The following is a 6,528-nucleotide window of genomic DNA, read 5'->3' on the forward strand; positions in this document are numbered from 1 at the left end:
TTTTGAGAGATCATTTAAGCCTTTCTTGTATAAACAATCTCTCGAGGGGCATCATTTCCTTTGTTATCAAAAAGCATTGTATCAAAAAGGGACAAAATGTAGACACCTAAAAATGGCCAATTTCTCTAATGCAACAACTTACTAACATTCCTCTTAAGTTATTAAGTAATCTCATTAATTGGTTAAATTGTGTCATTTTATTCTACTCTAAATTCCAAAGCATAATTTCTCTTTAATTTCATAATTAAGTGATTTTCATTAATTACTTTAATTATTGAACATCAAAATTAATACTTCATCAATTATGTATATATAATATAATTAAAAAATCAACATTATTCGGTTATACTCTATCTCATTATAATTAATTAAATAATGCATATTATTTAATCATATTCCCTCTTTGTTGTTATTGCATTTATGTAATAATTAAATCAGATCTCCATTCACAATTAAATACATTATATTTATTTAATTAAAGTAATTATTCTTCTTACATGTGCAAGTAAATAAAATATTTTTATTTAATCATAATTATTCTTCCAAAAGTTAACTCGTACTGACTTTCAACTCACTCTTCAATCACAAATTTGAATATTCAACCAACATTATTAATTCCTTCCCCAGTAACCAGTTAACAATTCAATCAATTTAGTCTTCTAATACATCTAATCAGTCTTGTAATCAATCAAATCAATTAACTCACCCATGTAATCTGTTATGTCCACAATCAAATCTATTATAGATCAATCAAAATTGTTGATTTGGAGCAATATATCATCTTACCTTAGAAATCAACTTAGCAAACTGTGACTCATTTAGAGTTTAACCCTTCAATCACTCCCAATCAATCCTTCAATCATGAAATCTTTGATTGAACCCCCTAATATTCTTATAAATAAAGAGTTGATTCTCACATTTTGGTAACCATAGATTTGAAATTCTTATGCTGCAAAGATTTTGAGCTTAAATACTGAGAGCCCAACATTGCAAGAGAAGGAGAACAATAAAGAACAAATGTACAACTTGCATCATTTGTTTAAAATTATTTCTTATTTATTGATCATTTTTGCTTTTTATTTTCACTGCTTCCTCTTTTGATACTGAAAATGCTAACCTCTTAAAAGATCTCTTTGTGGTTGAGATTTTGATGTTATTGTGAGTTTCACATATCCAAATTACCCCAGTTACACTACCAAGCTTTGTGCATTGATATTGCATGTATCAAGTCATTGTATTGTGTGATGACATCTCTAGTGTGTAAGTGTTCATTATGATGTGAATGCCTAATCAGATATCATTAACCTATATCTTCTCAAAGAGAGCTACAATGTATTGAGTTATTGCATTGTGGCATAACATCTCTAATATATCATTGTACATTATGATGTCAGTATCCATCTCATTATCATAAACCTAAAAAAGGCGAAGCCGAAAAAGGCGCTGAGCCTTAATGAATCCTTAATGGGCGGATGATCTATTGGTTCCATCTGTACCCAAATCTTTTGTTCTCGACCCGTTGCAACAGATAGAAAGGGTTAGAAAAATTCAAAAAAGCCGAAGCAAATCATATGAAGATGGCCTTCAATTTCATTATACCTGAACAAAGTTTCCGTCTACAATATAATCATGATTCAAGAACATTTTACACAAGTTTTTCCTCCACTTCTTGGAGGGAAACAACATATTTAAGATATTTGGGAAAAAGTGCATTGGGAAAACTGAATGGTCCCTTTCTGTATATGAATGCTGATCTTGGTGTATGAGAAATCGTTAGTGGAAGCCCTAAAAGAAGATTTCTCTTCTTTCAAATTTTGTACCACTGGGGAGATTTAAGCTCGCCAAGCATCAGGCGGTGAATTAATTCTAATTTAGAGGGGAATAGATTTAAGCTCTGTATTCATTCAGTCAGCTACTAGTAAAGATGATTGCCATGGAGAACGATTTGATGAAAACGAGGAATCTGAGACAAGCATTCATCCTGGATCGCAAAAATAGCGGTTAATTTGCTGGTTTCTGCAGTTGGGTCTCCTTGAATCGCCCATCAAAATCTTTCCTCGGGTTGTTTAAGCGGTGCGGTGGATTATCAAGTCATGCAAACTATCGATCAAGTGGAACCCAATTTAAGCCGAACATATCTGGCAGTCAATTTCAGTTCATTTACAATTACAAGAAAACCTACAGATATATCAAACCCTAATTTAGGGCTTGTTCGGTTCTTGAATATATTAGTACAGTGTGCAAGATCACCGGATTTATTCAAGGAGGGGAAATCTGAAGAACATGATAGAAGGCCGTGTCAGTGACTCGGTAGTGGTTTGACACTTTTACAGCATTGGCGAGGAATTTGGATTTGCACTTTGACACTTTTACAGACCGCCATTTGTCAAGAAGGGCATTTATCACAATGTCAAATGTTCCGGAGCCTGATTTTTTTGCAGAGGCATCTGATGCTTCTTTCATTAATTCCGGCAGCGCTGATTATGCCGGTATGCGTTCTGAAGTGGACGCCTGGTTCTTATATGAGCCGTTCACAGAAAACATAGATTACAAGGGGAAATCAGTCCTTGAGCTCCCAGAGACGGAGGCGGCAGGGGAAGATGGAAATTATGTCGCCATTAATACCACTATTGCTCCTTATACCGCCTTTAATACCAGTATTACTCCTTATGCCGCCTTTAATACCAGTATTACTCCTTATGCCGCCATTAATACCACTATTGCACCTCCACCTCCACCTCAAGTGGGTTTGCAGTCACAACACCCTGTTGAAGGGGCTTTGCATGTAAGCTACAATTGGCATATACAGAATGAGCAGAATTTTTGTTTGGAGTACAACTGCAATATGCATAGTATAAATATGCAGTTTCAGCATTATTCTTTGTTGGAGCAGCTAGCTCATAAGTGGTTGGACATAAATAGGTGTCCTGTCTCGGTGAATGAAATCAGTGGGGTTTTCAGTTTTATGGGTATGAATAATGTGAAAGCGCAGATCAATGCTTTTGGGGGAGGGAGAAGGGGAATTGTGAAGTTCTTGGGGTATGCATTTATTCCACCCTCAATTATGGGTCCCCCTGATCCTCTCCTTGTGGATTGTTGTGTTGATAGTCTACTTGGAGGAATTGGAGTCTCGGAGGCCTCTGATGAAATCTTAGATAACATGGATGCCCTAATCAATCAGGGCATACCCAACTCTTCGCTCGGTCCTTCCACTGTCCGATACCAGTCATCCTCCATTAATGGAGCCAAGTCAAGATTTATTATTCTAGAGGCAGCAGAGAGTAGCAATTTCATTGATCATACCAAGGCCGCTCGCAATCACAGGTATTCTCTTTCAAAACTGAAGCATAATAGCAGGATGAAGATGCCAAGTGCTTCCACCTCTAAGAGAGAACCGAAAAGAGTCTCAAGTCGACAGAAGATTCAGCATTCCACAAGCCCCATCAAGGTATGTTTTACCGCCATCTTTAAACATCATGCACTAAGGATAAGGAATTCACGAAGAAGAAGAGGGAAAAATCATGTTATAATTTGTGAACCAGATTTTTCATGTGAGAGCAAGAATGCAAAATGCAAAAAAGTAGAGACTCAAAGATTCAAAGATTTGGATTTTCAAAACTTAAGCATTCAAGGATTCAAGGTCCCAAGATGAGAGAAAGAGTGTTCATTTTATAATCAACACTCAAAGTGAGGGCATTGGATTTGTCACCCATAGATGTGCGATATGGCAAGAGATTCCTATGACGCATATGACAGAATATGCAAATTGTGAGATTCTATGACACATGCAAGTCAAACTTGGCTAAATGTGGAAGAGAATCTATGATGCGTCATAAGACACCTCAACCCACTTAAAACCAAGAATCTATGACAAAGAAGCCAAATAGAGACATGCGTAAGAGGTAATAATATTTGATTATGACAAATCTCAGCCAAGTGTCAAAGGAGAATCCACAAGGTGTCACATCCAAGTGTCATGAGGATGGAATATTTTATGGAATATTTGAATTAAAAATCCTCTTATTCTACAAAATAAGAATTAGTAGAAAATGGAATTAATGATGGAAAATGGAACTTAGGAAATTAAGAATTTCCATTGTTTGCAGATAATGAACCAATTAATTAATTGAGGATGACAATTAGGAAGAATAATTAGAAGGAATAATAGAATTAAATTATGGGTTATTTAATTCTATAGAGAAAATTAGTAAATAATTCGCCAAATTGATTAAATGAATGCAACCGTATCCTTTGACAAAAATGTAACGATGATGGATATCGAATAAGATGATGGAAAGTAGACCAAATCCATGGTCAAATTGATTGATAGATTGAAATTGATAACATGCCAAGGACACATGACATGAATAAATTGATATGTAACATTTAACCGACATTGTAAATGCTACAGGATCGAAATTGATTGATAAGGTTTGATCATAATAACATTGATGGACGCTATCAATATTATTAAAATGATTGATGATGCCATGATCTGACATTGAAAGCCTCAATAACGTCAAAGATTGAATGACATGAATGATAGTTTGACCTAGCACTGAGAGACATGACAGTACTAAGGTCATATTGATAAGATTGATAAGTTGATAGGTTTCCAAGGCACTGAAAGCCACAAAAATACCTAGGAGTCGGACAAATGATGATTGATTTGGGATGTTTTCTATGTTTCAGGTTGACTAGGACTGATTTCAAGTGATTCCGGGTTGATTTGGGGTGATTTCGAGTTGATTTGGGGTGATTCCGAGTTGATATGAAATTGATGTGAAAGGGGATACAAATGACGAAATATGGTCAATCTGGCCAAAAGATCAAAGTTAGTAGAATGAGCAAATGAGAATATTAGTATGAAGAAGTGATGAAGTTGTAGTTGCGAACCATTTTTGAGTGTCTACATTTTGCCCCTCTTTGATATCATGTGATTTAGAGTGTTGTATCAAAGAATAACTGATGAGAAAGCCACAACATGCCCCAGTAGGGATGATATATATGGGTGTCCCCTCGAGAAATTGACTAAGATAGGCATATGATAAGTCAATTTATTGACAACAAGAAGAAAAAACCATAGCGACTGACGGAATGAAAATATGAGCTAAAATGTGAAAGTTATGAGGCCTAGAGTGCAGAACAGGGTCAATCCGTAGCCCAAGAATAATTGCATGGGTTACCACTTAAGAAAGACACAAAATGTTTAAAATGGTAGCTCATGTTTTTCGTAATGAAGATATGAATCCAACGCAACTGACGGATTGGAATTATGAGTTAAAATGCGGGCTCCGAAGTGCAACATAGGGGCTCCGGGAGCAGTTCTGGATAACCTAGGTTCCCTAGTGTGCCCAAACTCTACCAAGTGCATCAATGATGCAGTTGGGAACCCCAACTGCGCCCTAAAAGGCTCCGAGGCCCAGAATCAGCCCGATTGGACTAAGAATGACCCGAAACTGTGCGTGCATGCCCAAAATGATGGAAAGATGTCCTAACATGAGGGAAATCATCAAAAATGGACATATTTGGTCAAATATGATGAGACAAAAGTTAGACTAAGGTTGAACTAGGTGGAAAGCCACAGAAATGTTGATTGATAGTGCAGGATGATGCAGGAATGCATGAATGTGACATGAAGATGATTTGGTGAATCGGAAGACATGATCATGGTGATGGAGAATGAGATGAAAAAGAAAGATGAAATGAGGAGATCTTAGTTTGATGAAAAGACTTTTGCTTGTAGAAAGTGCACTATATGTCAAATGGAGCTTTATTTTGATATGGCAAAGGGAATGCAACACATCATGGCATAAAGGGCCAGAGCGCAAATGCAAGCCTTTTGTGTAAACAAGCACGATGCAAACATAGAATGACCTTGTCCTTCCTGAGGCATATGTACATGCCCCAAACTCTCAAAGGTACATTGTAATAGACAAAAATGGGAAAAGATGACCATGAACCATCCCGGCCAGTCTCATAGATTAGTTTTATATCATCGAGTGGCATAGGAACATGATCAAAGAAAAACAAAGCAAAAAAAATAAATCACTCACTAAACAGCATGAGCCAACAACTATCCTTGTCCATTATTACTTGCTTTTTAGTGTGTTAGGTGTTTAGAAGGTGTTCAACAGGTTGATAATGTGATAGCACTATTTGTGGATTCAGTTGATAGGTTTGTAGTGACATGTTGGATTGATTGTTGGTTCACGTTGCTCAGATATGATGATTGGCATTGAAGTGTAGTGCTTTGATTTTTAGTCTGCAAAGTGCAAGGGTGAACGCAAAAGGGATAGTTATCCATAGTGAGTATGTACAAGGTTTATTGCAAATTTTTGACGAGTTTTGTGATTTTTAGGGTTTTTGGGGGATATTTGATTTTTTTGTGTAATTGATTTCTTCAGGTCATTTTACGATTTTTAGGGTTTTTTCAGGACATTTTATGATTTTTAGTGATTTTTTCAGGATCATATTTGAATTTTTCAAGATTTTTTTTCAGGACATTATGTGATTTTTATAGATTTT

This window comes from Cupressus sempervirens, chromosome 11 (assembly GCF_028749045.1).
Source record: "Cupressus sempervirens isolate cs-2001-9-10 chromosome 11, ASM2874904v1, whole genome shotgun sequence".
NCBI classification, from domain to species: Eukaryota; Viridiplantae; Streptophyta; class Pinopsida; order Cupressales; family Cupressaceae; genus Cupressus; species Cupressus sempervirens.